Raw genomic sequence first — 21,891 nt, forward strand, 5'->3', positions numbered from 1 at the left:
GACAGGGGACACCATAGTTTTTATAGTCACTGCGTTTACTTCTGCTGTATACGAGGGTCTAGGATCTTGGTACTCTTCCAATATTCATTATTTAGTTTTAAATGACTTTCATCTAGTGATAAGACCCCATATTTAATTAGTTCGGCATCTACTGCATACATTGCAGTAGGTTCCCTGTTCCATACATTGCAGTAGCTTCCCTGTTCTTCATGCATTTCCGAGTCTCTTGTACTGTTTCGTTGTACATACTTTCTCCAGTGCAATCTTTGACCTTCTGTGTACACCTTAAGACCGTATAATGTTCATTGGGTATGATGTCCAGTGAGACAGTGTCTTTTTTTCCCTTGTTCAGGGCTTTCGCAACTTCATATGCACATTGCTGTCTACTGTGTAAATTATTTTCTAACAAGGGAGCCACATGGCAGTTCGATTTTTGTCACTTTTACGCTACGTTAAGTTTGGAATTCATACATCTCTTTCCCACAGTACATTATGTGATCCAAAGTATCCGGACACCCGCAAAAACATACTTTTTCATATCAGATGCATTCTGCTGCCATCTGCTGCCAGGTACTCCATATCAACGACCTCAGTAGTGATTAGACATCGCGAGAGAGCAGAATGGGACGCTCCGCGGAACTCACGGACTTCGAACATCGTCAGGTGATTGGATGTCACTTGTGTCATACGTCTGTACGTGAGATTTCCACACTCTTAGGTCCACTGTTTCCGATGTGATAGTGAAGTGGAAACGTGAAGGGACACGTACAGCACAAAAGCGTACAGACCGACCTCATTTGTTGACTGACAGAGACTGCCAACTGTTGAAGAGGATCGTAATGTGTAATAGGCAGACATCCATTCAGACCATCACAAAGGAATTCCAAACTGCATCAGCATCTACTGCACATACTATGACAGTTTGGCGGGAGGTGAGGAAACTTGGATTTCATGGTCGAGCGGCTGCTCATAAGCCACATATCACGCTGGTAAATTCCAAACGACGCCTCGCTTGTTGGAAAGAGCGTGAACACTGGACGATTGAACAGTGGGAAAACGTTGTATGAAGTGACGAATCACGGTACACAGTGTGGCGATCCTATGGCAGGGAGTGAGTACGGCGAATGCCCGTTGAACGTCATCTGCCAGCGTGTGTAGTACCAACAGTAGAATTCGGAGGCGGTGATGTTATGGTGTGGTCACGTTTTTCATGGAGGGGACTTGCATCCCTTTGCGTGGCGCTACCACAGCACAGGCCTACATTGATGTTTTAAGCACCTTGTTGCTTCCCACTGTTGAAGAGCAATTCGTGGATGGCGAATGCATTTTTCAACACGAGCGAGCACCTGTTCGTAATGCACGGCCTGTGGCGGAGAGGCTACACGACAATAACATACCTGTAATGGACTGGCCTGCACAGAGTCCTGACTTGAATCCTATAAAACACCTTTGGGATCCTTTGGAACGCCGACTTGGTTCCAGGCCTCACCGACCGACATCGGTACCTCTCCTCAGTGGAGCACTCGGTGAAGAATGGGTTGCCATTCCCCAAGAAACTTTCCAGCACCTGATTGAACATACGCCTTCAAAATTGGAAGCTGTCATCAAGGCTAAGGGTGGGCCAACACTATACTGAATTCCAGCATTACCGATGGAGGGCGCCATGAACTTGCAAATCATTTTCAGCCCGATGTCCGGATACTTTTTATCACACAGTGTAGCTCGATGCAACTCTCACAGATTCTCAAGCAAAACGACTTTGAAGCTTTCCGAGCCTCTGTAGTTCATGAAAGTTAAAGCAATTTTTCGATATGCCTCGTTGCTCAGTGACGGAACGACTGATGCGCTATGGACGGTCTGGGTTCGAGTCCTGGCAGGGGAACATTTCGAAATGAAGGTTCATTTTCTTTAATATAAATCACACTGGGATAGAAACAAATCGGTAGCGTTCGAAACTGGTAATCGTTGGCTCGAGTTACGTTTCGGTCGCTATTGTTTCCGGTTTTTTTTTCGTTCAACTGGAATACCTATGTCATTTAATCATAAAGTTCATCAAATATATGCTAAGTGACAGATACATAATGGTCATTTTTATGAAAAATGCACATCTTCTTATTTCAAAACTACATATCGCAGGAAATATTCTATTTTTAGTTGCAAATATAGAAACTTAACTACCGATCTGTTGTAAAAGATTGTTATAAACAGAAAAAAACCTTCACAAATAAATTTTTTGGGGCAGACACGAGAAATGAGATACTCATTAATTGGCCTGTATCTGCTGTTTTCTACAGTAGATGTCATACAAGAGCAGAATTATTGTTTTTGTTGTGGTCTTCAGTCCTGAGACTGGTTTGATGCAGCTCTCCATGCTACTCTATCCTGTGCAAGCTTCTTCATCTCCCATTACCTACTGCAACCTACATCCTTCCGAATCTGCTTAGTGTATTCATCTCTTGGTCTCCCTCCACGATTTTTACCCTCCACGCTGCCCTCCAATGCTAAATTTGTGATCCCTTGATGCCTCAAAACATGTTCTACCAACCGAGCCCTTCTTCTAGTCAAGTTGTGCCACATACTTCTCTTCTCCCCAATCCTATTCAATACGTCCTCATTAGTTACGTGATCTACCCACCTTATCTTCAGCATTCTTCTGTAGCACCACATTTCGAAAGCTTCTATTCTCTTCTTGTCCAAACTGGTTATCGTCCATGTTTCACTTCCATACATGGCTACACTCCATACAAATACTTTCAGAAACGACTTCCTGACACTTAAATCTATACTCGATGTTAACAAATTTCTCTTCTTCAGAAACGATTTCCTTGCCATTCCCAGTCTACATTTTATATCCTCTCTACTTCGACCATCATCAGTTATTTTACTCCCTAAATAGCAAAACTCCTTTACTCCCTTAAGTGTCTCATTTCCTAATGTAATCCCCTCAGCATCAAACGATTAAATTTGACTACATTCCATTATCCTCGTTTTCCTTTTGTTGATGTTCATCTTATATCCTCCTTTCAAGACACTGTCCATTCCGTTCAACTGCTCTTCCAAGTCCTTTGCTGTCTCTGACAGAATTACAATGTCATCGGCGAACCTCAAAGTTTTTACTACTTCTCCATGAATTTTAATACCTACTCCGAATTTTTCTTTTGTTTCCTTTACTGCTTGCTCAATATACAGATTGAATAACATCGGGGAGAGGCTACAAGCCTGTCTCACTCCTTTCCCAACCACTGCTTCCCTTTCATGCCCCTCGACTCTTACAACTGCCATCTGCTTTCTGTACAAATTGTAAATAGCCTTTCGCTCCTTGTATTTTACCCCTGCCACCTTCAGAATTTGAAAGAGAGTATTCCAGTTAACGTTGTCAAAAGCTTTCTCTATGTCTACAAATGCTAGAAACGTAGGTTTGCCTTTTCTTAATCTTTCTTCTAAGATAAGTCGTAAGGTTAGTATTGCCTCACGTGTTCCAACATTTCTACGGAATCCAAACTGATCTTCCCCGAGGTCCGCTTCTACCAGTTTTTCCATTCGTCTGTAAAGAATTCGCGTTAGTATTTTGCAGCTGTGACTTATTAAACTGATAGTTCGGTAATTTTCACATCTGTCAACACATGTTTTCTTTGGGATTGAAATTATTATATTCTTCTTGAAGTCTGTGGGTATTTCGCCTGTCTCATACATCTTGCTCACCAGATGGTAGAGTTTTGTCATGACTGGCTCTCCCAAGGCTGTCAGTAGTTCTAATGGAATGTTGTCTACTCCCGGGGCCTTGTTTCGACTCAGGTCTTTCAGTGCTCTGTCAAACTCTTCACGCAGTATCTTATCTCCCATTTCATCTTCATCTACATCCTCTTCCATTTCCATAATATTGTCCTCAAGTACATCGCCCTTGTATAAACCCTCTATATACTCCTTCCACCTTTCTGCCTTCCCTTCTTTGCTTAGAACTGGGTTGCCATCTGAGCTCTTGATACTCATACAAGTGGTTCTCTTCTCTCCAAAGGTCTCTTTAATTTTCCTGTAGGCAGTATCTATCTTACCCCTAGTGAGACAAGCCTCTACATCCTTACATTTGTCCTCTAGCCATCCCTACTTAGCCATTTTGCACTTCCTGTCGATCTCATTTTTGAGACGTTTGTATTCCTTTTTGCCTGCTTCACTTACTGCATTTTTATATTTTCTCCTTTCATCAATTAAATTCAATATTTCTTCTGTTACCCAAGGATTTCTATTAGCCCTCGTCTTTTTACCTACTTGATCGTCTGCTGCCTTCACTACTTCATCCCTCAGAGCTACCCATTCTTCTTCTACTGTATTTCTTTCCCCCATTCCTGTCAATTGTTCCCTTATGCTCTCCCTGAAACTCTCTACAACCTCTGGTTCTTTCAGTTTATCCAGGTCCCATCTCCTTAAATTCCCATCTTTTTGCAGTTTCTTCAGTTTCAATCTGCAGTTCATAACCAATAGATTGTGGTCAGAATCCACATCTGCCCCTGGAAATGTCTTACAATTTAAAACCTGGTTCCTAAATCTCTGTCTTACCATTATATAATCTATCTCATACCTTTTAGTATCTCCAGGATTCTTCCAGGTATACAACCTTCTTTTATGATTCTTGAACCAAGTGTTAGCTATGATTAAAATTCTACAAGGCGGCTTCCTCTTTCATTTCTTCCCCCCAATCCATATTCACCTACTATGTTTCCTTCTCTCCCTTTTCCTACTGACGAATTCCAGTCACCCATGGCTTTAAATTTTCGTCTCCCTTCACTACCTGAATAATTTCTTTTATCTAGTCATACATCTCATCTATTTCTTCATCATCTGCAGAGCTAGTTGGCATATAAACTTGTACTACTGTAGTAGGCATGGGCTTTGGGTCTACCTTGGCCACAATAATGCGTTCACTATACTGTTTGTAGTAGCTAACCCGCACTCCTATTTTTTTATTCATTATTAAACCTACTCCTGCATTACCCCTATTTGATTTTGTATTTATAACCCGGTAATCACCTGACCAAAAGTCTTGTTCCTCCTGCCACCGAACTTCACTAATTCCCACTATATCCTACTTTAACCTATCCATTTCCCTTTTTAAATTTTCTAACCTACCTGCCCGATTAAGGGATCTGACATTCCACGCTCCGATCCGTAGAATGCCAGTTTTCTTTCTCCTGATAACGACGTCCTCTTGAGTAGTCCCCGCCCGGAGATCCGAATGGGGGACTATTTTACCTCCGGAATATTTTACCCAAGAGGACGCCATCATCATTTAATCATACAGTAAAGCTGCATGTCCTCGGGAAAAATTACGGCTGTAGTTTCCCCTTGCTTTCAGCCGTTTGCAGTACCAGCACAGCAAGGCCGTTTTGGTTAATGTTACAAGGCCAGATCAGTCAATCATCCAGACTGTTGCCCCTGCAACTACTGAAAAGGCTGCTGCCCCTCTTCAGGAACCACATGTTTGTCTGGCCTCTCAACAGATACCCCACCGTTGTGGTTGCGCCTACGGTACGGCCATCTGTATCGCTGAGGCACGCAAGCCTCCCCACCAACGGCAAGGTCCATGGTTCATGGGGGAATTATATGCATCGTAAAAACACGGAAAGCAATATTTTTCACAACGTCGAGTGCACCATACAGATGCTGCAGTTTTATTTAGTATCTCCTCAGGTCAATGCAGTTTGCATAAAAACGATAATTAGATGTTTTAATTAGCTTGTATTTGATGAGTTTTACATGTAAGGACATTGGTATTCTAACTGAACGGTAATGACGAAAGCGAGACTCGAGCCAGCGAGTACTGCTCCTGAGCGCTACCCTTTTTTCATCTCTGTGGATTTTACGCTTCAAGGAAATGCTTGTAGAACCGTCTTTTAAAAACCTAGCTGTACCGGAAATCAAATTCGGATCCTCCTCCCCCCCTCCTCCCCTCCCCCCCTCCTCTCCCCCCCCCCCCCCCCCCCCCCCGCCCGCTTTGGTGCATAGAAGTATTCCACCACAGAGCAACTCTGTCTATCGCGTAACTGTTTAACTCCACCAAATTAAAGACGTTCTAAAACTTCAAAGTTGATTTTGTCGACAGTTGTGAAAGTTGCATCGAACTGCTTTGGGAAAGTGGTATTTGATATCTGAACAGCGCGTACCAAAATTATAAAAAATTATAAAAGTCCGACTGCCATATGATCCCCCTTGAAAAGTCACTTGTGAACGTGTATTATGACTCTCTTGGTGTGCCTTACCGACTGTTTATTTCGCAGCCTTCTTTTTCGGTTCAACTCTCTAATGTTTTTTTCAGTGGAAACCTACAATCAGCTACGTGTTTTTCTTTTTTCTTTTCATTTAATGGCCTCTTTAATTTGTGTGTTGCGAACTCAGAGTCGTCTTACGCTCTCTGTGTTCTTCCTTTGGCCGAGTGATTCTGAAAGTGCTTAAGTTCGCAAGTCTTAGGATTATTCCATTCTATATCGATATATTTACTGACTGATAGTGAAGAACGCTTTTGTGGAATCTGTGCTGATAAACTTTTCTAATTCCACATTCCGACAGAAGATGTTTTGTCGCCTACTTTGAACAACACAAGCTGTGGCTTCTTTTGAAGTTTCTTTGTTTTCTTACACTTTGACAGTAGCGGTATCTCATTACTACCTTTGTTGCTTCCTCTATAAACACGTATATCGTTCGAAAGATTCTTCATTTTATCATTAATTGAAATGTAATCTGTCATGGACCTTGATCCTCTTGCAGTCCGTGAAACATGCGAATGCCTTTGTTTGTCTAAAATGTGTTAGTAACGCTAAAATTACTGAAAGAGGCAAACTGACGTCACTGCTGTTCATTATTATTAAGAGAGATTTCTCCAAATAATCCTCCTATTGCTGGTATTTCCAACTCTCCCATTAAAATCACCAGCGATGAAAACATTGTCTATCTTGTTAACATCTAACACAAATTTAAATGTTAATAAATCTTTACTGAATGTGACTGCGTGGAGCGTAGCCTTGTATCGGAGTTAAAAGTGGATAACTGGACGATAAGCGGATCATGCGAGAAGAGTATAGAAGCTTTTGAAATGTGTTGCTACAGAAGAATTTTGAAATCAACTAAACGTGAATTTGGTAATGGGGCGAAATGTAGTGGAAAAAACTGTAGATCAAGACATTAGTACAGTAAGCAGATTCATGTGAAACAGGTTGCAGTAGATGCGCAGAGATGGAAACTGTGGCATACAGAGAGCTGTATCAAACCAGTCTTCAGGCTTAACGTAACTTGCTTGTCACCTCCTGGGAAAATACTAATAATTTTCATGAAGTTGAGACGTCTCTAAGTACAAAAAGTGAACTCTTAGTAGAATGAAAATCGTAGAACAATAGGAGTGTTTCTTGATGAACATTATTATTTACAATTAATCACATTAGTTCTCACATACATTTTATTACAGTTTTTGGTGAATATCAGTAAATTACTTTTTTATGCGCCAGTTGGTATGTATTCACTGACTAACTGTCTCACTTATATGCTTGAAACATTGAGTGTATTAACAACATGTCTATCTAAAAAGCAGACTACAATCATATTATTTCAGCCACAAGTTGTTATTCTAGAAATATTTAAATCTGGTAGTCAAAATTAAGGTTACTTCTTTATAATTAGTCGGCATGTCTTTTCCATCCTGCTGATAGTACGCTTGTGTCTGTAGTCTACTCTCCTCCGTACAGTACGGTGAGACATAGCAAAAAATTTCAGACCTCTAGCTCAGATAGATTTTTGTGCATAAAATAAATATGTAAGTAAATTTAATTCACATGAAATTCAGTTCAAAGTTATATTTGATCTATGACTCGCCTCTCACCGCTGTTGTTCCTTGCACACCACAGTTGCATAATCTTCTTAGTTTAATGTTCCTCGTCTTCTTTCTCCATTTTTTTGTTTCTCCCTATTATTCTGGCATCTTTATTGCCTCAAGGATTCACTTATCAGCTTCGACCACTCTCATGGAATCAATTACCAGCTGTAACCGTCTCATATTAAACTCAGAATACATTCATAGCAACTTATGAATTTCACACCTGCTAACTGCTCGACATTAAAACAAATTACAGGCATAATAACTTCTGAGAATGACAAAATAGCAGCAGCTCGAACTACAGGAGATTCGTAGAGGAAACAACGCTCTACAGACTGAAGACATACAAGGCAAAGCGTATCATCTTGCTTGAAAACAGTTGTATAGTGTATGTTTCTCGAACAGGAGTCTAATGACAATGGACGTGTGAAAGCGACGGAAACAGGTTTGAACGCGCTTTAAATTGATTTTTACACAATTTCCTGATGTCCATTTCAGCTATTTAAACCAACCATATTGTTCAAAAAACTCTCAATGTCTATTTAAGATGAAAAATAAAAAACAAAAAAAACAGTTTTTTTGAAGCGGATTCTCAGGCAACTTACCTTAAGGCCGCAGCTACGTGATTTCTGTTCTTTTCTTTAAAGTCTGGTTAATTTCCTGTTGTTGTCAAAATACAGCAAACCCAGCAAGGTACACCTTACTGCTGCGCTCAGCCTGTCCAAACCTGTGGCCAGCTGCGTAGCACAAATTGTCTCTTTAGAAGCAAAACAGCTAACTCCTGTTTTGTTACTTTTTTCCGTCATTGTCGCATGCGCCGCCCTGAAACACGTGTAGCAGTTTACCGGACCATTAACGTTAAGCGCCCCCATAATCGAGAAGGGGTTGGCGTTTTTTTGTAGTGGAAGGTTAAAATTTATTCCGTGAATCGGGGCCACACGGGCCATTTGCTCTGTGCTGCGCAGTCTTTTGTCGTAAAAGCTCCCTGCGCGCTGTGCCTCCCCATTTCCCTCGGGTCCAGCACGCCTGACATTTCTGCGACGAGGTGCGAAAGGGGATAAAAACTTCATGGCAGCAGTTTGCCAGCCAACGAGTCGAGACGAAAAGGCTGTTTAACCTTTCGATCATTTCGCCGTGCAATTAGATAGCCCAGCGTGGCATTTGACGCTGTCGGGTTCCAGCGGGGTGCGAAGTGCGTCCGAAAGTCTGGAGAGCGCGCCGTTGGCGGTCGCTAGCGGACGCAGTTGGCCGAGGCGGCGGCAGATGGCAGCGCCTCCGCCGGGCCCAGCTCCTGTCGGATGGCAGCTGTCAGCGGTGAAGCTGCGGAGGGCAGCGCGCCAGTCCGTCTGTGGTTTGCTTGGCGAGTGTCTTGCCGCGGCGTGCAGACAGCGGGCCGTGGGTCGCATCCCGCCGCGAACTCTGAGTGTGTTTTCGCGTCTCTGTGTTGTGCCGCGAGTGCTGAAGCTTCCGCTTGGTGAACTTGCTAGGGTCTCCCACCGTAACGTGTTGTCTGGGATCTGCTCAGCAAGAGACCATACGGCGACACTGTATGAGAGGTAAGCATTTACTTATTTGACTTTGTTTACATAGTAAAATAACAAACCAGAACTTATCCGGAGAGAAATAATTTTACAATACATGCATAACGAAACGGTAAATAAACAATCCGAAGATATTGTTCATAAATGAAAACAATAAATAAACACAACTGTTTGCTGAAAATGATCAAAATATTATTTCCTGCTATCCATTTTTACATCACAACCACTGAATATTTGCGAAAAATAACAACCGGGATTCGAACCCTGAAATACCTCTTTTGGAGACAAATACATGCAGCGCTATCGAAACTGACACTTTGGTTCGAATATCGGTGCAGTATTATATTTTGACATGTTACACGGATTTATTTTAGTGTAAAGGTCTCGGCAGCTATTGAATTTCATTATGATTGTTGCTGGAAAAAATTTATACGTAGTAAATAAAATTATTTATTATGAGTTCAGGTAAACGTAACTCTTTCCAATTAAGCATTCTGGGCATTAATTTCGTTTCCTGGCCAATTTTGTTACCTGTTCTTAATGTATTTACAGTATCACATATAATATGAGTTAAAACACAAAAAAGAATTCGAGAACTTGTGAGAGAAATTTGTAAATTTCTTTTTCAGTTTTAAATTTTGGAAATTTTTAATGTCATATGCCCTTGATGCATTAAATAATTAACGATTTTTCCAGCCAATTGTATTTTCTACAGAAATTGTAGAAGGTTGTCGTAAACATGGGGCTGAACGTTGGCAAATAACTGCTATCCGAAACACGGGGATCATGTAATAGACACTGGAGCGTTCCTCAGATGTTGATGACGAAGCTCTGTAGTTGAAATGACGGGAAGAACGGGGAGGGGGAAAGATAGGTGTGTGTAAAGTAGGAGGAGGGGTGAGGATAGATGTAAATACCATCCAGTGGATCAACTGACTCTGCCCTGGAAACGTACTGCTACAATGAACTGTCTTACTCATGACGTTCACAAGCTGATCTATCAATGTGTAAAGCAACCTGATAAATACAAACCTGTCATCATCAGGTGTAGAGAGAGAGAGAGAGAGAGAGAGAGAGAGAGAGAGAGAGAGAGAGAGAGTAGTGAGAGGGGAGAATGGATTAAAAGAAAAGGACAAGTTTGAAAACGAAGGGGGGAGAGAATTTACTCGAAAGAACTGACGGACGCTGAAACGGATGGGCATGGTTTCAGCTTAGTAGCATATAGGAAATGACTCGTATTTTTCTTTGTCGATCATTCCGGTTTCCTCCCCAAAACTGGTGGAGATGAGCGGGCTCTTCACCCAAGGGTAGTTCCCCCCTGGTAGCTGAGTGGTCAGCATGACGGAATGTCATATCTAACGGCCCGGGTTCAATTCTCGGCTGGGGCGAAGATTTTCTCCGCTCAGGGACTGGGTGTTGGATTGTCCTTATCATCATTATTTTATCCCCATCGACACGCAAGTCGCCGACGTGGCGTCAATTCGAAAGACTTGCACCAGATGAACGGTCTACCTGACGGGAGGACCTCGCCACACGGCATTTCCGTACCGAGCCGGCCAGTGTGGCCACGCGGTTAAAGGTGCTTCAGTCTGGAACCGCGCGACCACTACGTCGCAGGTTCGAATCCTTCCTCGGGCATGGATGTGTGTGATGTCCTTAGGTTAGTTAGGTTTAAGTAGTTCTAAGTTCTAGGGGACTGATAACCTCAGATGTTAAGTCCCATAGTGCTCAGAGCCATTTGAACCATTTCCGTACCGAAGGGTACATAATAATTAAAACCTGAAAATAAGTAAATGAGAAGTTGATATCTGGTTTAGTAACGTAAGAACATAGGATCTAGTCTTGCGAAGCTGTGCTTTAACGTTGGTTTTTGTGGAGATTTGTAGCGGTTAACCTTTCTCAGTCAGTTTCAAGATCTGGTGTAGGTGATAACACAGCAGCGAAAGTCCAGGTGGTGCTGTAATTCAGCGATGATGCCACTGATTGCAGATGGGTAGACCACAGTTATTGCACCTGAAGAGCGCATAGTTGGTCGCTGGTGATGGCTGAGACACAAGGGACAAGTGGTCACGTGGCGGAAGGTTTGCAATCGACAGGTTGGCGGCGGACACTCTAGATGTGGCTTCTGACTGTGACAAAAGTTCGAGTAGTGAATGAAGTTATGGGAGAATAAAGTCTGATATTTATGCCCAATATGCTTATGTTTAAAGCGAGGAAGCCAAATAAGGAGTAAGAGGGCGTGGCTTATCAGTCAGTGGGAAGTGGATTTGCTTACCGGTGTGACCCAATCGTAGGTTGGGAGACAATAAGAAGAACCGATGTTGTTATATGTTATTGTTACGGGGCTGTTGGTATTGTTAGCATGGGAAAGGGCTGAGGGAATGTAGAGATGTTAGAGTGGAGAGAAATGTCAATAGACCTGATGGAAGCAATCAGTCTGGACTAGCAAAAAGAGGTTTCGCTGTTAATTTTTCATATGAAGTGTGGTGCTGTTGATCAAGGTCGACTTTAGGTTGGGACAGTGCTAATCTTGATGGACTTCAAACAAGGGAGAAATTGAGAGGGTTTCTGCACTTTTGCGTGAGATGTTCATCGTGTACTAGAAACTTAAGACGGGGAAGGCACGGGCTAGACATTTTGAAGGTTCAACGTTGTGACAGGTGTGAACTGAGTGAGGAGGTGATGGAATTCCGAACACTTGGAGCCGTTTACGCGAACGAGGACAGAGCGATCACAGAGTCGGGCAGGCGGCAAAAGGCGCCCGTGGCGGCTTCGCCAATTCACGAGTTGCGCAGCTAGAGATAGTCCGAAAAAAGAGCCAAGTGGTCCACGGAGAAAGGAAGAGAGGGAAATCCGCTAAGCCGTCAATGCCACCAAGTCGCGAGATTTGCATTGCGGTCGCGATTCGCTTAGGCGTCGGTTGTGTCAGCCTCTGATGACTGGAAATTGCCGTGTAGACATTTCCTTTTTATTTCCACGATACATACTATTAGACAGAGGTAAGACAATGATAGAAACACTTCACAACACTGCAGCTACGAGAATGTGGCAGAAAATTGTATACAAACAGAACACGAAAACATCAAAACAACAAAAAAAATCGTTAGAATGGATACTAGGAAATGAGTTAGATAACACCACAAGTAAAGAAAGATTAAAGAACATAGAAATAGAATACAAACATACAAACTCATGCAATACTCATACAGTAAAAGACGATTATCGTACCAGGCGAGAAAAAAGACACTATGCAGCAGTAGTTTAACGCAAGCACCGTACAGATCTGAGTGCTCTACGCCGAATAAAAGAGTTGAACAAGAAGAGCTGGAAAGGAAAGAAAGGAAAGTACTCAGAAAAATTTTAGCATCACAAAAGAAGGAAGTTAACAAGTGGACAAAGATGAGAACAGAAGATATAGACAGAAATGTACAAACAGTCACAGGCATAATAAGGAAGAGGAGATTAAAGTTTTGCGGTCTTAATCATAGAATAAATGACAGCAGGCTAACGGAGAAAATTTTAAATTTCATTTCCAAATTAAAACACTCCACGGGATGATTGGAAAAGATAAGAAGGGATCTGAGAAGATACCATGCAGGAAAGGGAAAATTTCAGGCTACCAATCAATACCATGAATTTTATAATGAAAAAACATACTGGTACTTGGTTGATAATTGTTGCGTGTGTGTGTTTAGCTCAACAGCGAAGTTATCAGCGCCCTTAAATCTGTTAAAAGAAACGAAAGTGGATAAAATGACTACACTGTTCTTACACAGTGAGGAGGAAACCTCTGAAATGACACCCATTCGCTCACTCCCACGTCACTCGCGCTGACCCACACAATCACTCTATCACACACGCCTTAAGACGGAGAAAGGGTGAAAGGTGCTGTACTTGGGGTGGTAATACAACAACTAAAACAACAAAGGAGCTGAAAGGAAGGCACAGGGAAATGTGACCGGCTAACCACTTACAAAAAACACGGGTGAGGCAGTCACCCTGTTAACAGAATCTACATCTACATCCATACTCCGCAAGCCACCTGACGGTGTGTGGCGGAGGGTACCCTGAGTACCTCTATCGGTTGTCCCTTCTATTCCAGTCTCGTATTGTTCGTGCAAAGAAGGATTGTCGGTATGCGTCTGTGTGGGCTCTAATCTCTCTGATTTTATCCTCACGGTCTCTTCGCGAGATATACGTAGGAGGGAGCAATATACTGCTTGACTCCTCGGTGAAGGTATGTTCTCGAAACTTTAACAAAAACCCGTACCGAACTAATGAGCGTCTCTCCTGCAGAGTCTTACACTGGAGTTTATCTATCATCTCCGTAACGCTTTCGCGATTACTAAATGATCCTGTAACGAAGCGCGCTGCTCTCCGTTGGATCTTCTCTATCTCTTCTATCAACCCTATCTGGTATGGATCCCACACTGCTGAGCAGTATTCAAGCAGTGGGCGAACAAGAGTACTGTAACCTACTTCCTTTGTTTTCGGATTGCATTTCCTTAGGATTCTTCCAATGAATCTCAGTCTGGCATCTGCTTTACCGACGATCAACTTTATGTGATCATTCCATTTTAAATCACTCCTAATGCGTACTCCCAGATAATATATGGAATTAACTGCTTCCAGTTGCTGACCTGCTATTTTGTAGCTAAATGATAAGGGATCTATCTTTCTATGCATTCGCAGCACTTTACGCTTGTCTACATTGAGATTCAATTGCCATTCCCTGCACCATGCCTCAATTCGCCGCAGATCCTCCTGCATTTCAGTACAATTTTCCATTGTTACAACCTCTCGATACACCACAGCATCATCTGCAAAAAGCCTCAGTGAACTTCCGATGTCATCCACCAGGTCATTTATGTATATTGTGAATAGCAACGGTCCTATGACACTCCCCTGCGGCACACCTGAAATCACTCTTACTTCGGAAGACTTCTCTCCATTGAGAATAAGGACATCTCTCTAAAATGTGAGGAGACAAGTTGAAAAAATCACAAAAAGTTAAAAACTTTCACCACTTTCATTTGGTTATTACTTAAAATGGAGGACCGATCTATCGGTAAGACTGCCGCTGGCCTCTGGTCTGAAACTAAAACTTACTTTACTTTACTTTACATGTGGCAAGGGTCTTAACGACCACACGCCTGCTCTATGAGCCTCTTCCGCTTCTGCCTGTCCAATGCGCTCTTTGTCCAGTTGCTGTTGCTGGTCATCCTAGTTGTGTCCTCCCGAATGTTATCCCGCCATCTGATTCTGGGTCCCCCTCTTCCTCTCGTTCCATCTATTGTTCTGCTGAATGCCATTCTAGGTAGTGTATTCTCTGTCATTCTAGCTATATGGCCTGCCCAATTCAATCTTCTCCTCTTGAGCACTTCGACGATGTTACGGTGTTTGTACAGCCCTCTTAATTCTTCATTTCTTCTTACTCTCCTTTCCATGTTGTTTTCGTCGTATACAGGTCCAAAAATTTTCCTTAGTACTTTTCTTTCCAATATTAACAGTTTTTCTTCATTTTTCTTTCTAAATATTAATGTTTCACATCCATATAACATCACAGATATAATGGTCGATTGATATAAGCTGATTTTGAAGTTACTGCTAAGTGATGTGAAACTAAAACACAGTCTAATAAAATGTGGCGCACAGTGATCTGTACGCCACGCCGGCGGGTCCTGCTGCCGGAGCGAGGAGCCAGCCGTCATAGGCCTGTGGCCTGTGTGAAGACAGGCAAGGAGAACCTCGTCCCATGTGCGTAGCTGGAAGGGGGTATGCCACGGGTGCTCTGTGTGTTGTACTAGACTGAGCTTACTGTCTGCCTCTTCCAGCCACTTTGATAATCGTTCAGAAAACGGATCTCGCTACGAGTTCATCAGCAACTGAGTGACGTTATGCCACGGCTATGGCGTTGGACACGGTTCGACGAGGAGTGACGTTCAAAGCGCCAAATGGGTATCTACGTTTAGGTTCGCCGCAGCTACCATAAATCACTTACGCTGAATGACGGGCTGGTTCCGCAACCGATTTCCCGCCCCATCCTTGTCCAGTCTCAACTTGCGCTCCGCCTCGTGTATTCGATGGGACGTTGGGACCTGATCTTACTGCTTTGCTAAATCATCCCCGAAATAATCTGCAGACATATTACATTAAATGTAATGGCCACTGCGAATCTGGACAACTATCAGCTGTAGAATGAAATTACAACAGTGAACATTTGTGCCCGACAGGGACTAGAATCGGGATGTCCTGCTTATCGCTACCGTTCGCCTTACCAGTTGGCTATCAGAACACGGATGACGGCCAGACTCGAACTTCCATTACATCGTCAACTATGTGTCTACAACCTGTACTCTTACATCCATTATATATATATATATATATATATATATATATATATATATATATATATATATTCCCGTACAAAGGAGACACTTTACTTGAAAGTCGCTTGCCCAGTGCCGGGGGATATATAAGATATTGCAGTGCCTGCATTATGCTGAATTACGATGCAGTGTTCCTTTGGACATGCATGAATGCATACTTTCAAGTGAAATGTCTCGCCAATACGGGAACGAACAGGATTACAGGTCGCAGACACGGGGCTGACGACATAAGGAAATCCGGGTTCGAGCCCCGGTGTGGTACAAATTTTCACTGTCGTCATTCCATTCTGCAGCTGATGATTGTCCATGTTCACAATTGTCATTACATGTAATGTACACTACTGGCCATTAAAATTGATACACCACGAACATGACGTGCTACAGACGCGAAATTTAACCGACAGGAAGAAGATGCTGTGATATGCAAATGATAAGCTTTTCAGAGCATTCACACAAGGTTGGCGCCGGTGGCGACACCTACAACGTGCTGACATGAGGTAAGTTTCCAACCGATTTCTCATACACAAACAGCAGTTGGCCGGCGTTGCCTGGTGAAACGTCGTTGTGATGCCTCGTGTAAGGACGAGAAATCCGTACCATCACGTTTCCGACTTTGATAAAGGTCGGATTGTAGACTATCGCGATTGCGGTTTATCGTATCACGGCCGTTATTACGGCCAGAGGTGGTTGTTCTGGGTACTGATTTCTCAGGATCTATGCACCCAAATTGCGTGAAAATGTAATCACATGTCAGTTCTAGTATAATATATTTGTCCAATGAATACCCATTTATCATCTGCATTTCGTCTTGGTGTAGCAATTTTAATGGCCAGTAGTGTGTTTATAGTGTCTGTGAAAATGTTTAAGATTTTGCTCAGTTCTGCCAAAAATCTCTTCACAAATGTATGTTGCAGTTGCATCACACCCACCTTTAAGAGAGCGCAGTTTACAGACTTTAAAGCAAATATAATGAAGAAACCACATCAACATCACCCTTCAGAGCTACTGGCTAGTTCCTTCCACTTAGTCAGCCTCCTGAATGAGTATTCTTGCAGCATGAGTAAGTCTTCGGCTTCATAGGCTTTGGTCAACACAGTGATGGAACCTCTCTCCCTATAACATCATACCCTGCACTGGCACCAGAGGATTGAGTGCTCTGGACTATGGCATTGCTCGACTCCGTTCGGTTCTGTGGCTTCTTACACTACTTTGGAAGTTGCCTCAATTTTTACCCCGCTAAGTGCATTATTTTGCAGCTTAATATTACTCTTTCAGAGCTATCTGTACTGGCTTAACAAATTAATATATCACTGAGGATCACACTCCCATCATTATTCAAATATCAGCTCGTTCCATAGGGCTCACTCCTGTACTGCCTGTGCTTGCGACGGCTGCCGATGGATTCCTCCAATTGAGTGAGCTCCGTTAAATAATTTCAACTTTCCTACTTTTCAATCGATAAACCACTGAAGCAGAATGCAGGCGTTTCCATCATCCATTTTCAGCTCCTGCTATTAGGACTCCTTGGCAAAGTGTGGCTTCCTTGAAAGTTTTATTTCCAACAGGAACTGGAAAACATGTGCCATCATTGGAAAACCCCTCAACCTTAACGCAGAAAAAACGCCACAATCTACTTAAGTCCTCCCATCATCTCCTCGCTGCGCAAGGTCTTTTACCCCTGTCTATTGGTTATCAGATCTGTTGTACACAGCATCCAAAGGATGACCACAGAGTCATGAGCAGGAAAGATTTTTATATGGCAGGGAACGTAACGATTAATAAATGTGCACTGATGACCCAAAATCCGAAGACCAATGCTATCCGCTAGGTTGCGTGCCAGCTGTGGCGTTGTGGGTATTTGACACAGTAAGGGAAGAGTGTAAGAGGAACAGAGACGAATGGGAAATCAATCCAGCAGCGAATGGCGAATTCTTCTGGGAAGTAACAATTTGGAAACAGCGAAACTGGCCGGCCATTCGCCTGCTACAGCTATCAGCGTCTTTGAAAGTGATTGAAGGACTGTGAAACAAAGAGTAGGCGACCAGGTGATGAACGTCCACGCCTCGTCACAAAATGTAGATGTCTCCGGCCTGCACATTTTGTAAAACAAGATGGACAACGATTTATGGCACATCTGTCGACGGAATACAATGCTGGTGCAGGCACAAGAACTTTGGAGCACACTGTCCAACGCACATCGTTGAATTGGCGGTTCTCAGCAGCAAACCCTACATGTCCTCATGTTGACCCAATGACATCGTCCATTACGATTGCAATGGCCACCAGATTGTCGTATTTTGGCCGTGTATCAACAAATGTGTGTCGCCTGGTCTTGTTACATCAGGTCGATGGTCGTGTCCAGATATTCCGTAATTCAGGTGAACGGCTGCTCCAACCATCAGTGGCAGTATGAACACATGCGTGTGGGGGCAGTATTATGATATGGAGGACATTAACATCAGTTTCGTTTGGTCCTTTGGTGGTAATCGAAAGCATCATGACAGATGTCGACTGTGTGAACATTACTGTGGACCACCTGCGTACCTCCAATCTTGATTTCTTCCCCGACGGCGATGGCATCTGACAGTAACAGAGAAAGAGTGTAAGAGGAACAAAGACGAGTGGGGAATCATCCCAGCAGCGAATGGCGAATTCTTCTGGGAAGTAAAAATTTCGAAACATCGAAACAAGGCCAGAATCGTGTTGCGGTGTTTAAGGAACATGATAGTGAACTCACGTAGATGATGCGGCCGGCATATTTGGCTCATATGAATCCAGTAGAGCACATGTGGGATGCTAGTGGGTGTCAGTTTCGCGCTCGCAAACCACCGGCTGCTAATTTACGGGAATTTCGTGTCCTATGCGTAGTGCCACATACTTCAGGAAATCCACCAAGGGCTTGGTGATGCTGGCCACGTACGATCGCAGGTCTGTTGCGTTCCGTAGACGGATCAACACGATATTTAAGGGCCTGACATAATGTCCTGGTTCTTCAGTGAATGTAACTCAGCTTATCACGTAAGAAAAATTTAGGTACAACATTGTTTTGACAATGATGTCATTGGAAACGGGGCTCAAAACTAACTTGAAAAGGATGAGGATGGAAACTGGCCACAACCTTCTCACGGGAACCATTCTGCAATTCACTGCAAGCACCTCACCAAAACGACGACAAATTTAAACCTAGATGGTCCGACAGGACTTTTAACCATGTATCTCTAGAATGTGAATGTCTTGTCTTGACAATCTGGCTCATTGGAGTATCGAGGACGTTGGTTGTAACAGATATGCCGAGATTGAGACATGATTTGAGCACCGGATGGGATCGTGCCAGATGAAAAACTGATGGCTAAAAAAAATGTGTCGTACGTCCGACCTTTGTATCTGCACAGTGAGTGTACTAATGTGTGCAAACTTAGCTCACCACTTAGCGCGCAAATGGACAAAACATCTGCACTGTCTTCTCAAGCCCAGGGTGTCAAACAGACATTCTACATAAATATGACCCTGGCCCTGTAAGGCAGCTAATATCAGGTGCAGATCGTAACAAAAATCATTAGAAATGCTGCTGTCACATACTTAGAATGCATGAATTAATAATATAAATTTATCAACTGTTGCTTTCAGGAGTCAAGTGATAAACAACGATCATGCTGAATTACTTTTGACACTCAATAACAAAATATTTAATTCTTGGACATATCGAAATGACGGGTGTTAAAATCGTTATCTCTACAAATGAAAATTTTCTATCACAGGAAATAATTATTATTAAAAATCCTCATCAAATCATTTAAGTCTACATTGTCATAGCTGAACAATGCACCGAGTTGGTCGAGAATAAATTTACTTTTTGAACCTACGAAAAAACTCTCATGTACTTATTGTGAGGGTAGGTTAGTATCCTAGCGTTAGATATTCAATGGTCAAAGCGTACACAAGTTGGAGTGAGAACAATCTAGACTTATCATTTACTGTGGTCTAATGCATGATGGTACTTTATGAAGTGGCATTTGCAACGGCTTTGTCGCCATGCTGGATCTGAAACTCTATGGATACTGTTGCCTTGACTGAATTCAATCAGTCCCAACTTTCCTGCATTCCATAGAATGTTAATCTTTCCCTAGTCGAAATAATGGCTATTGCACACTTGATATAGGTTGGAGCAACGTGCAGAATTTCTTTGCCTGCAAAATTTCTGCAGGAATAATTAACTACCGCTTTGCTACCTGTCGCCATGATATGTGAAGCATGTCGTCCTCGCTTCGCAGAAAGCAAAGCTCTCCATACCCTCGCCTATTTCCACACACTTGTGCGGTCCGCCACGAGCTGAGAGAGAGACAGAGCCTTAAAACTAAAAACTCCTCCCGAAGAGGCCATGAAGGCCCAACGGTACAGACCAACCGCCGTGTCATCCTCAGCCCATAGGGGTATACGAAGGGCCATGTGGGCAGCACACCGCTCTCCCGACCGTATGTCAGTTTCCGATACCAGAGCCACTACTTCTGAATCAAGTAGCTCCTCAGTTTGCCTCACAAGGACTGAGTGCACCCCGCTTGCCAACAGCGCTCAGCAGACCAGATGGTCATCCATCCAAGTGCTAGCCCAGCCCGACAGCTCTTAACTTCGGTGATCTGACGGGAACCGGTGTTACCACTGCGGCAAGGTCATTGGCCAGAGACAGAGCCTTAAGGTGTCAAAATGTTTTTATATAATGTTGATCTCCCCACCATGTCGTGTCTCCATCGCCAAGTATGGGTTCAGCTAATCACCGTCTCGCTAGTAGTGCATAAATTTTTATTTTTCTTGCTGTGTCGCAGGCTAGCCCTGTTAATGATGTACAGCCACTTACCCTCGGTGCCTGCCTTATTTACGGTGAAAGGAATAATGTATTGTTCTGGCGTTATCCCTTTCTGAGCAGAGACCCGCCGTTGTTTTGCTAAATGGGAGTTTTACAATATCATTAACCACCTGCTCGGTTCATCTCCAAAATGCGTTTCGCTTTAACTAGTTTGTTCTATGCCATTATCCATATTGGTAGAGATCGTTTTGTTAGTTTTCAGTACATGAGGTTAACTGCAACTACCTTTTGTTGATATAATATAATTATTATTTACTGAGGATCGCATACTGTATTGTTCTGTCGTTATGGATCAAGCTCATGTAAGGTCCATAATATCTGGTTGCCTTAAAATGGACTAATTGTTACAGAGCTTTCTGCACTAATAACTTACGAGGAAAATGTAAAGACACTGTAGGAACCTATTAGATCGATACACTGCAACGTAAGTACAGCTTAAATTTTATTTCAATTGGAGGCAGTATCTTTTTCACTGCTATCCATTATTATAGTATATCTTAAGTGTATTACAATTAAAATAATGTTCCTTTCAAGGACGCAAACAGCAGTGGAAATTACTGTAATTACTTTTTGTCTTCGGCGTGTAGAAGAGAAGGACAGAGGAGGAAGTGGATGAAGGCCAGCGTTTATGTGAGCAGCGCTGTTCCTACACGCTTTCTGTCGATAAGAAGTTGCCGTGATTCCGACGTTGTAACATCCGTGTATTGTATAGAAATCATAAAATAAATTAATGTGCACCTCATTTAAATATCTGCTTATGCCTCATATGCAGGGGTTGCACAAAAATTCTTGAACACACATGTAGGTTTTAGCCAAGTCGACAAGTTGCACTGTTGAATTTGACCATAAACAGCACCTCTGCAATGTCCTAATTACTTTTCAACGTCAGTCATGGTCAAAACCGTGTTTTGAGTAATTGTGATTGCGTTACGTCGGAACTAAGTGATTCGAAGGCGGCAAATTTGTTGGTACTCGCTTCATATGTGTATCCCTACTCAGGTAGTCCAAGTGTTTTGTTTTTCAACAGGCACAGTATCGAGGAGTTGTATCACGTCATACGCTAAGTCACAAAGCGAACTAAAGTGCATGTTCAGTTATCGTGAAGGATGCCCATTGAAGAGGATGGTGAAAGAAACAGGGCGACGGCTGCAAAAGCCTCTGCAGAACTGAATGTCACACTCTGGAATCCTGTCAGCATCAGAACAGTGCGAATGGAGCTCTGGAGGCAGGGAGTCACAGGGT

Source organism: Schistocerca americana, chromosome 5 (assembly GCF_021461395.2).
Source record: "Schistocerca americana isolate TAMUIC-IGC-003095 chromosome 5, iqSchAmer2.1, whole genome shotgun sequence".
NCBI lineage: Eukaryota > Metazoa > Arthropoda > Insecta > Orthoptera > Acrididae > Schistocerca > Schistocerca americana.